The sequence below is a fragment of the Neophocaena asiaeorientalis genome, unplaced genomic scaffold, assembly GCF_003031525.2.
Source record: "Neophocaena asiaeorientalis asiaeorientalis breed wild unplaced genomic scaffold, Neophocaena_asiaeorientalis_V1.1 scaffold476, whole genome shotgun sequence".
NCBI classification, from domain to species: domain Eukaryota; kingdom Metazoa; phylum Chordata; class Mammalia; order Artiodactyla; family Phocoenidae; genus Neophocaena; species Neophocaena asiaeorientalis.
The window spans coordinates 1,846,699-1,857,128 of NW_020172178.1; the positions used below are offsets into that span (position 1 = coordinate 1,846,699).

The following is a 10,430-nucleotide window of genomic DNA, read 5'->3' on the forward strand; positions in this document are numbered from 1 at the left end:
CACTCCCTTCGATAGCTCTTACTGGCCTTTATTTAGGGTTCCAGGAAGACTTTGCTTAAAGAAAGGTTTCTGTTGACTAAACAAGCTTGATAAAAACTCCTTTAATGCAAGATGGTTAGGATTTATTGAATCTTGGGGGACAGGGTCCAGGAACCTGCATTTTTCATTAACCCCCCCAGCATAAATTCTATTTACTTTCTGGTATTGGGGCATTTGGAAGCATTAGAACACTTACTGCTCTTGGGGATGACGAAGGGGGGGTGTTCCCACAGGAGACCGGATTAATTGGGGGACAGGTATGGCGCCTGTCACCCATCAGAGAGCCAGGGAAATCTTGGAGCTGTGGCCCAGGCACCCTTTCCTCCGGGAAGGCCTCCTCCCCGTGAAAGCCTTGGAGGGCCCATGTTTTCTTTTTTTATTCGGGAGGTGGCATTTCCTTACCTCTTACACGAGCCCCCTGACTCCCAGTTAGTCAAAATACTGGGCAATTCCACCCACAGGTGCACAGAAAAGAGCTCTGCTTCAAGGGCAACAGCGACTTTGAACCCAAAGGCAAATTATTTTCTTTGCCAACTCCCCACTGCTCTGCAGGAACATTCCACACGGAGCATGACGGTATCAGGTTACCGAGACTCTTACGGAAATGTTATTCCTGTTAACGCGGGGCAGAAACGCAAGACCTGAACAAAACAGACCCTGATAGATGAACTCACAAAATTTCCCGTTAGCAGCCCCGACCGTGGCCAAACCTTGCTTTTGAGCTGAACCTGGAGAATAATTTCCATTGACAGTGTCTGTAAGAGCCTCAGCCCAGCAGCAGCGAGCGGGGCCTTGGCCGGCATCCATCTGCAAGATGGCAGGAGGAGAAATTGAACCCACTCCAGTGAAAACACTCCTCGGGGCCCCAGACGTTCCATGGGCTTCATGAGATTGGTATGGCCGAGTAAACAGCACCGCCAGGGGTTTCTTCGTGATCTAACTCCTTGGGTAAATTAAGGAATTTTTCCAGAAGCCAGAGACCCCGTAAATATTTCTGACAGCCTTCAAATTGCAGTTAAGCCCACTTCCCCAAGGAGTTCCTGGGTTTCCCTTACATGAAAAGTTGTTCTTGAAAGTCTCAAGGTTGGAAACACGGCTGTGAATTTTGCCCTGTTTATTACGAATCAGTTTCAGGTGCTATCTGATTTATCCGTAGAGTGGGTGCTACCCACCTGCCCCGAAAAAGGAAGCAGAAGCATGGCCACGGAGAAAATTCTGGATGCGATCAATGCTAACAGAGGTTCGTTTCAGGGTGGGGGTGGGGGTGAGTGACTGCGAGGGTATTTGCTCTATTACCCTCTGTACTTTTCTGTGTTTATTTTTAAAAGAAAGAAAGAAAGAAATACACTGAACTCCGTCTGCCAGGAGGAATTTCCAGCTACCCTGATACACATCAGGCATTAATTTAGGAATTCAGTGAACTCAGATTTGGGGAACGGTTTTCCTTTTTTTCCAAAAATAACACTTCACTGGGTGAGCAGTGCCGAAAATGCACCAAGAGTCAAAACAACCGGCAAGTGATTTATCGCGCTTCATCCACGGTAAAGAGAGACTTTGCCCTGAAGAGTTCAGGAGCCTCCTGGGTCGAGCGGAACCCGTTCTACAGGTGGGGAATAGAAGTGAGGGTGGTCAAGCGTCTGCTCGGGAAATATTATAGGCCTAAAGTTTAAGCTACGTGAATTAAAATTTTGGTCAAGAGCTCCACTTCCTAAAAAACCACATTTATTTTCTCTGCTTTCTAATCATTTCAGTGATTTCCTCTAAGAACCTTTCTTTGGGGTTAACTCTAAGGGCAGTTAATATTACTCTTGTGCCTTTTAAGAGGAGAGGAGAGAAGAAAATATAGGTATTAAACTCACTGAAGTAGGATATTTAAATACCACCAGCTTTGAAAGACACGAGACTACTGGCTGGGTCTATTTGGAGAACGAGATAGTGGAATTTAAGAAGATGTGAAGTGAGTAAAATGAATCCTGATAAACCAGCTTTCTTATAATAAGAAAAATAATCTCTCCTCCCCCAGCCCCGGGCAATTAGAATGTTCTCTGTGGGGGGTGGGGGGGGGCTAACCTAGTGGTGAGGAGGGTCTGGATTTCTCCTCCGAGCTGTTTATCCATTTCACATCCCGCCCCTTCTCTGCTGCTCATCCTTGTGTCTGGTTCAGCTGCTTTTGTTTTAGGGTTTGTGTGCCTGAGAAGCCGGCAGACAAAATGCGCTTCAATGTTGCCTGGCCAGAGTATATTAGCAAAAAAAGAAAAAGGGGAGAAGAGGGGTCACGAAGTGGAATATGCAGGAGAAGCCACAGGAAGAGCTTTCTCTTCTCGGTCGTGGGATTGCAGAGAAGCGATTCAATGTCTCCAGGCTTCTGTTTCCTCATTCGTAACAGGATGGGGTGCAGGGTAAGGAGGGCTGTCTTGAGGATTAAAGGAGATGTGTGCTCGATGCACCCAAACAAGCAGATAATATCTTTGACCAACAGCAGCATTACGTGATGAACCAGGGAATCTGGCTCGGTTAAAAAGTGCGAGGAGTTTTTGCTTGAATCAACGCAAATACCTACAAATGGGTCTTCACGAGAGCCTCCCTGACCACCCCAGACTAGAGGTCGAGATCCCCTCAGCCCCCTGTTTGGGTTGTTCAACAGTGAATGTTTCCTAACTTTTGCTCAGCGATTCCTATTTAAAGATGGACCCTCTCCTTCCCCAGCTAGACTGATAACCCCAGGAGGTCAGAACCCCATGTCTTACTTACCTTCATGTTCCCAGCACTGAGCCTGACGCTTGGCAATGAGAATGCACTCAACAGATGTTTAAATGAATGAATGAAAAACAACAACACAACAGAAACACTGAGCACCCTCACCCCCGCTCTGCTGAACTGTGCACTCCGTTATGGAGGAATCCATCACTTAACAGCAAGCCGTGTGCCCTGCTTACCTTCTCCAGATGGAGATTTATCCATCGAGTAAAAGTCCGCTTCTGCACATTCTCCCTCTCAACTGAAAACAAAGAAGTGCCATTAGCCGGGTGCAAAGAAATACATGCAAAATCCCACCCCCCTCTTCCCAAGGGGAGAGTCTACAGAATCTCTGTAGGATGGGGAGCCCCGGAGGTCCCATATAGGGATGGAGACCTTCCCAGAAGGAGGCTGGCAAGGGCCTGGGGAGCACCTAGAATCCATTTTCTCCAGCCCAGCCCTGAGCATCTTAAATAGATTAGACCCACGAATTCAGACACACAGAACAAAATCTTATGCACAAGCTAACGTGAGCATTTGGACACTTGACTCTCCAGCATAAGAAGCACTGGTGGGAAGATACAAATTTAAAGCACGAGGTGATGGTATCACACACCTGCCTGGCAGTAGTGTGGGTCAGAGGAGCTACGATGGAGGAAAGGAGGGGAGGTCAGTGATTAGGAATTGGGAGGGGGCTCGTGAATGCATGGTGTAAAGAATTTGACAGTCCTGGCTTGGACTCTTAACCTGGTCACCTCCCAGCTTTGGGTCCTTGGGCCAGTCGCCTATCCCCATATCTGATCTTCCCCATGAAGATACATGGGTGACAGCCTACTTCCAGGTTGCGGTAAGACTGACCTGCGATCCTGCAGGTCAGGCTCAGCAGGGTTCCTGGCACAATAGCTGCTCATTTTTTTTTTCTTTGTAGCAATTATTTTTAGAGCCAGGGAATACTTTGTGCGCCCCAGGAGGGGAGAGTTCTGCAGAGCCCCAGTGAGCAGGGAAGACGCCAACCAGACACAGACCCCTTCTCCCACAGGACATAACTTCCCAAACAGGTTTCTTAGGAGGAAAGGTCTTTCCTTTTCAAGAGTTATTGCCATCTATTTACCCAGCACTAATTGTGTCCTGGACACTTTGTCTCCAATAATCTCTAATCCTGACAATACCACCTGCGAAGCAGAAACTAGTATTTTATAGATGAACAAAATGGGGCTCAGAGAGGTACCCTGACTTGCCCCAGACATCAGTTGGAGAGAGACAGAGCTGAGCATCTGTCTGTCTGCCCCTCATCAGCCAGCTCCCTGGAAGTGGAAGGCTTGGGTTTGAATTCCATCTCTTCCAAAAATTACGACAAAGGCATCTGCAGTAGTAATGATAATGATTTAAAAAATATTTACCGAACACCCGCTATGTGGGCAGGTACACATCTAAGCACTTCACATGCATTCACTGATTTAATCCTTCCTACAACCCTCGCAGGGAGGGACCTTCAAGATGGGAAAACTGGGGCACTTGCCCAGCGACACGCAATTAGTAAGGGTATTGTTCCTATGTTACAGATGAGGAAACTGAGGATCAAAGAGCTAATAAGCCACAAAATTAGGACTTGGAACTAGAGTCTGTGCTTTCCCCATTCGCTCCTGGGCTCTGTGGCATCAGCTGGCTTGGCACCTGGGGACCCGGAGGGAGTTTCCGTGATAGGCGGTGGTGCCAGTGCCTGGGTCTGGGCGCCCCGGGGACCATAGTAGCAGCCCCTGCAGCTCAAGACGCTACACCTCTCAGGAAGCTTCCTGGAAATGTCGGAGCCACAGGACTCCTAAATTACTAAGTTCTGGATTTCAACTTATTGGAAGAACATATCACATATGTCTAAAACCATTTCATATTTCTTTAGCAATAAGAAAACGAGAGGCAATTTATCTCTTGGCCGAGAAAAAAGGCTATGGTTTTCTCTAGCGACTGTGGTTCTTTTCTTCCTCCCAGCCTCATTATTAGGTAGATAGTGGTGCCCATAAATCAAATTTTAATATTGTGCCTTTCAATCTTTTTAACTGAAGAGCCAGCAGACAGTAATTATACACATAACTGCTTCTCTCTCATTTTCCTCTTTTTCCGTCAGGGAAGGTCACTGGCTAGTAGGCATAAGGATGAAAGAGCTCATTCTAGTGAACTGTTTCTCGTGGGAGGCGGGAGGAGGGAGGAAGGAAAAGAAGCTGATGGAAGCGAGGCCAGGAAGGGGGGCATGTGCTGAGGGCCATGAGTTACAGAGTTCCAGGACTTCCCAGAAGATGGGAGACCTTTCTGCCTCTGCAGCTTTTTCCATAGTGTGGGTCTTCCCATAGTTTAGGTCTGTCCCGCTGTTGATGGACATGGGCTATTCCTGGTTTTTTACTGTATGGAGCAGTGCAGTAGCCAGCACCCTGGCACAGGCAACCTGGCATGTGAGTCTCTATGCACAAACGTGTGACTCTAGTTCTTACGCCTGACGACGACAAGCGGAACCGCTGGGTCTTAGCAGTGGGCACATTTGAAAATTTAATAGCAACTTCCAGACTGCCCTCCCAAAAGGCTGCCCCAGTTTGTATCTTCACCCCCAACCTGTCTTTAAACAAGTTTATGGGGATTGTAAAGTATTTACACACACATTCAAACACTCAGACTGGTTTTTCCATATGGCTTCAGAGAGAGCAAAGTCTGTCTCCTGAAACAAAAGTGCATTCAGTGAAAGCCTAAGAGAACCAGGCGTAGGCTGTTAGTTTAACTGTGCAGAAGGGTGCAAATGAGGAAGTGGGTGTAAATGAGGAAGTGGGTGTCTGTTAGTCTACATATGCCTCATCTATCTGCCCACTGAGCCACCTACCTGTCCATCCACTCACCCATCCACCCACCCATTAGTCCTTCCATCCATCCATCTATCCATCCATCCATCCACCCGTTAGTCCATCCACCCATCCACCCACTCATTATTCCATCCATCCATCCATCCATCCATTCATCCATTCAGCCGGCCTCCCAGCTGATACTTACTCAATGATTACTACTTGCTGGGAACTATGCCCAACCCTGTGGGCAAAATCAGAAATGAAGAATTAAGCATTCATGGAATCTTGCACTCCAAGAATTGACAGCCAGTAGGAGAGAGAAAACACGGATGCCGCAAGGCACAGAAACAAGGAGAAATGAAGAGAAAACACGGATGCCGCAAGGCACAGAGACAGGGAGAAATGGATTAGAAATTTCAAGAGCTGATGGGACGGGAGGAGGTGATTTCAGACTCCACGGGGGACTCCTCTGGGGGCCCTGAGATGATCCCCCCCCATAGAATTGGGACACGGAGGGATCCTGAAAGGCAAAGACAGCATTTTAGCCCTGGCCTGATCCACAGCCAACCTCTGGGTGGCTTCACTTCCATTCCAGCCAAGGCCAGTGGGTGAATCCGGGCACAAATCAGCTTCAAGAGCACAGTGGAGCCATAGGAGGGCAAGGTGATGACCGAAGACACCAGGGGACTGTGAGACTAGGTCACAAATAGCAGATGAGTCCCAAACAGAAATAGGGTACGCAGACCATATTTTCTGTCCCTGAAACTAGGACACGCCGCTCAATACACAGGAGAGAGAATGCGAGAATTTAGCCTGCCCCAGAAGGCCCACCTGGGAGCCACACACCATTAGACCATGAGCTGACCTTGGTGAAAGTCAGAACTTTCAAAATACCTTTGCCTCAGTCTCCCCTCTGCAGGATGGGGATAACCGTGCCTCCCTCATAGGAATGCTGTGAAGATCAAAAGGGATCCGCCAGAAAGGCATTCCCAACAGCTGTTCCGGAAGGGCCACCTTTCCCCCAGCCCCATGCCACATCGCATGCCCTTGGGGTATTTTATCTGGTGTCTCCACACAAAGGTTGGCTGCCCTTTCCCAGCCTTCTGCATTTCCAAATACCCACCCCCATCCCACAGGCCTTTTCTACTTCTGGCCCTGCCAAGACTCTATAAACTTTATATAGCCTCCATAAACCCAATGGCCCCTTTTGTCCACGGCACCTATCACGTTGTAAAGGTGTAGGAAACCATTTCTCAGGAAGGGTCTGGCCTTCGTGAGGAGTGTTTGTGGGGCCTGGTGTGGGTTTACTGGGCAACAACGGAGTAATAACAGCGCTGTAAAATCACCATCCCAGCTCTGCCTGGCCGGCCAGGGTGCTCGAGCACCAGGTCGGGTGGAGGCGGGGAGGGGCTGCCAGGCCCGGGATGCCAGGGACGCACAGAAGGGGCGGCCCAGCCTTCTGGCTCAACTCCACCCTCCCAAATTCCAAGGCATGACTTTGGCCCCGGCTTTGCCTAGAACAGGCAATTTGAAAACAGGAGGTGTGACATTCCTTCCTTCTCAGTATCAGGCTCAGGGGTTGGAAGCCACAGAAAAAGGGATACTAGCTCTGGGAGTTAAAATAGACTCATTTAGGGGCTTCCCTGGTGGTGCAGTGGTTGAGAGTCCGCCTGCCGATGCAGGAGACACGGGTTCGTACCCCGGTCCAGGAGGATCCCACATGCCGCAGAGCGGCTGGGCCCGTGAGCCATGGCCGCTGAGCCTGCGTGTCCAGAGCCTGTGCTCCGCAATGGGAGAGGCCACAGCAGTGAGAGGCCCACGTACCACAAAAAAAAAAAAAAAAAAAGACTCATTTACATTTGTGGCTGTCTTTCCGTAGGTCCACATTTCCCTCAAACCTACTTCCTATATATTTCCTCTATAATAGTCTGCTCTTCCCCGCCCATGGGAAAGCCTTATCTGTTGATGAAAATAATATGCTCATCATAAAAAATTAAAATATAGAAAAGCACAGAGAGGGAATTCCCTGGTGGTCCAGTGGTTAGGACTTGGCACTTTCACTGCTGTGACCCAGGTTTGATCACTGGCTGGGAAACTAAGATCCCACAAGCTGCACGGAGCAGGGAAAGAAAGAAAGGAAGAAAGAAAAGCGTAGAGAAATATATCTCAAATCTCGTGAAATCATTACACCCAGAGATCACCAGTATTGCCATTTTAATGACCATTCCCCTAGAACTACACACACACACGCGCGAACACACATACACAGGTTCAGAGTTAATGCACGTGGGTGCGCATGTATACAACTACAACGTCATCACCTAAAGACTCAGTATTCGTCAAAGCATTGCCCATGGATCTCTAATATCAAGAGCTTCTGGGCTTCTGGGGTGACAGTTAAAATGCTAATTCCTCGACCTCGGCCAAGACCTACTGGGTCACACTCTCTGGGGCTGGGGCCTGGGAATCTGAATTGAACCAGCTCGGGGGTTATGACAGTACACAGTTGAAGAACCTGGGTCTTCCTGGGAAGAGACAAGTGGCACGGTTCCTTGGTCATCTTCGGGCAGAGTAGAGATGGCAATGGGACGTCACCTGGTGGAGCAGAAAGGGCCGGCGTTCTGGAGCCAGGCCCACAGTGCCACCCCTCACCCTGAGATGGAGACATGGATAGGGCTCCCGGGTTGGCTACAGTATTGCTTATTGGCGCTGGCAACAAAAATTTCTTTCCTGCTTTGTCAAAAATGCTCTTCCTGATAATGCTTTAAGTCACTAGATTCACGCAGCTGCTCTGATACTCCCGAGAGATGAAGCAGAGCTCGCCTTGGAGGACCGCAGAGCAGAATCCCGCAGGCAAGGCTTATCCTTCGACGTCCGTCCAGCTGCGGCAGCTGGGACACCTGTTTCCAGCTGCAGGGGCACTGCCCGGGCGGGAGGGAGGCGGCTGGGGCGAGCTGTGGCCTCACCTCCAGGAGCTCAAAGCCCTCGCCCAGAGCCGGGCACAGCGCATGTGCTGAACAAACGCAGCTGTAGCTGTTATCACTAACCTCTGACAAGCTGAACTTTTCTGAAGTTGAGTTTCTTTTCTGTGTAATAGAGACAACGCCTTCCCCTACCAAATGAGATGATGATGCCTGTGTGTGTGTGTGTGTGTGTGTGTGTGTGTGTGTGTCGGACACACAGAGGACCTCAGTAAACAGACTTGTTTCTTCTCACAATTCATAGCATTCCAGGGACCCATACGTGGGCCCTACTGACAGCTTTCTGTAGGATGGGGCATGGCTACCCTGGTGACAGCTTGGTGGGCCCTCCCTGTCCCCTGTGGAATGGTCACCGAAGTCCCCTACTCAGCCCTCTCTATCCAGGAGGCAGGGTGGCAGGAGGCCCCGTACTTTTCAAGCTTTACTCCTGTTTTGTGTGAGGGCAGGACCCTGGCACGCGTAGGCTCCTGTGCCCCAGGCCTTGTTCGCCAGAAGCCCGGGTCTGTACAGAGGGCCATCTCGGCTCCAGCGGAAGCCACAGCCCCCGATGATGACAGTCTCAAGGGGTTCCTCCGATAGCATCCTGGTCTACAAACCTCTTGCCCCACCTTATACGAGCGACGTCCTGAGACACTCACATACACTTTCCCGTTCTGGGTCTGAGCTGACCTCCTCCACTAGCTGGGAAAGCCACTATCCTTCTTGCCAAATATCCTTCTTTTTCTCCATGGCTCAGACCCCCACTCATTCCAAGTGTCCCCCTTGGCTCACTTCAGCTGTGCCAGCTCTTTCCATCAACCGGGGATCTTTAACCCAGGATCAAGGGCACCCGCCACCCCACAGACAGCACACAAAGAAGCTAGCCCTCGGGGGTGCCCCTGCATGCCTGCCCCGGCCCAGCCCTTGGCACTGCTGGACCCCCAGGCGCCCGCGGCCGCCCCCCGAAGAGGCCGGGTCCCCCGCCTCGTGGTTTCACTCCTTTCCATCTTTCAACACCTCCCAGAACAACCTCATTACATGGCCCCATGCTGGTTCATTTGAGAAATAAAACTCAGAAACAAATTAAACAGCAATTTCTTTTTCAGCAGGAGGGGAGCCAGGCTTCAGGAATACCAGGCCAGCAGCCTTCGGTTCCGACTCCAGGGGCTACTTCCCACCATCGGCTCTGGCGGTATTAAAAGCCAAGGCCTCCGAGTGGTTTGCACCAGTGGTGATTTTGCATTTAATTTCCTTTGTTTTTTCCTCCCCCAATGTTTGCTCTGACCCAAGTCCCTTTTATTGAGACTTTGGTAATAAAATGCAAAACCCTCCTTGGGACCACAGGCCAACAAGCATGCAACTCCTACCAGTCGGTGTGCAGGGAAGTGGCAGGCAGAGCTGCCAGGGCCCTCTCCCCCTTTCTAGTTCCTCTGCTGCCTTCTCTCCTTTGTCCCTTGTGGGACTGGGGATGCGCCGATGGGCCTCAGGACCAAGAGTGAGTCCGGGCTCCAGCCGGTGCAAACCGGTGGTCTCCCCAGTATGCACCTGGGGAGACTGCAATAAAACTGCCAAGCTTATTCGAACTGGGGACTTAAATCCAATTCTCTCACAGGTCCCAGAGGCCTCCAATTAACATACCACGTCCTGCCCCGCCATGCCCCTGCTTCTTAGCTGCTCTCAAACACATACCCCAGGGCTCCAAAGAGCTAGTCCCAATTTCACACCAAATTAACTTTTAAGTTATATGTATATATATACAGGGCGGGTGCCTGTGACTAACATAAAAAAATAAACCCACTCTAGTTTTTTCTGTGAGTGATACTGTCTAACCTCAGTGCTCAACCTCGGTCCACCCTGATTTATGACAAAT

General features: G+C 50.0%; 1 protein-coding gene across 1 annotated transcript in view; it reads right to left on the minus strand.

The window, feature by feature from the left end:
• The window catches only part of CLMN (calmin), a 36,139-nt gene extending 33,106 nt beyond the window's left edge, over positions 1-3,033 (minus strand). The window contains exon 1 of the mRNA XM_024760146.1: positions 2,976-3,033. The gene's annotated coding sequence lies outside the window, so the exon portion shown is untranslated. The remainder of the gene's footprint in view (positions 1-2,975) is intronic.
• Between the last annotated feature and the right edge of the window lie 7,397 nt (positions 3,034-10,430).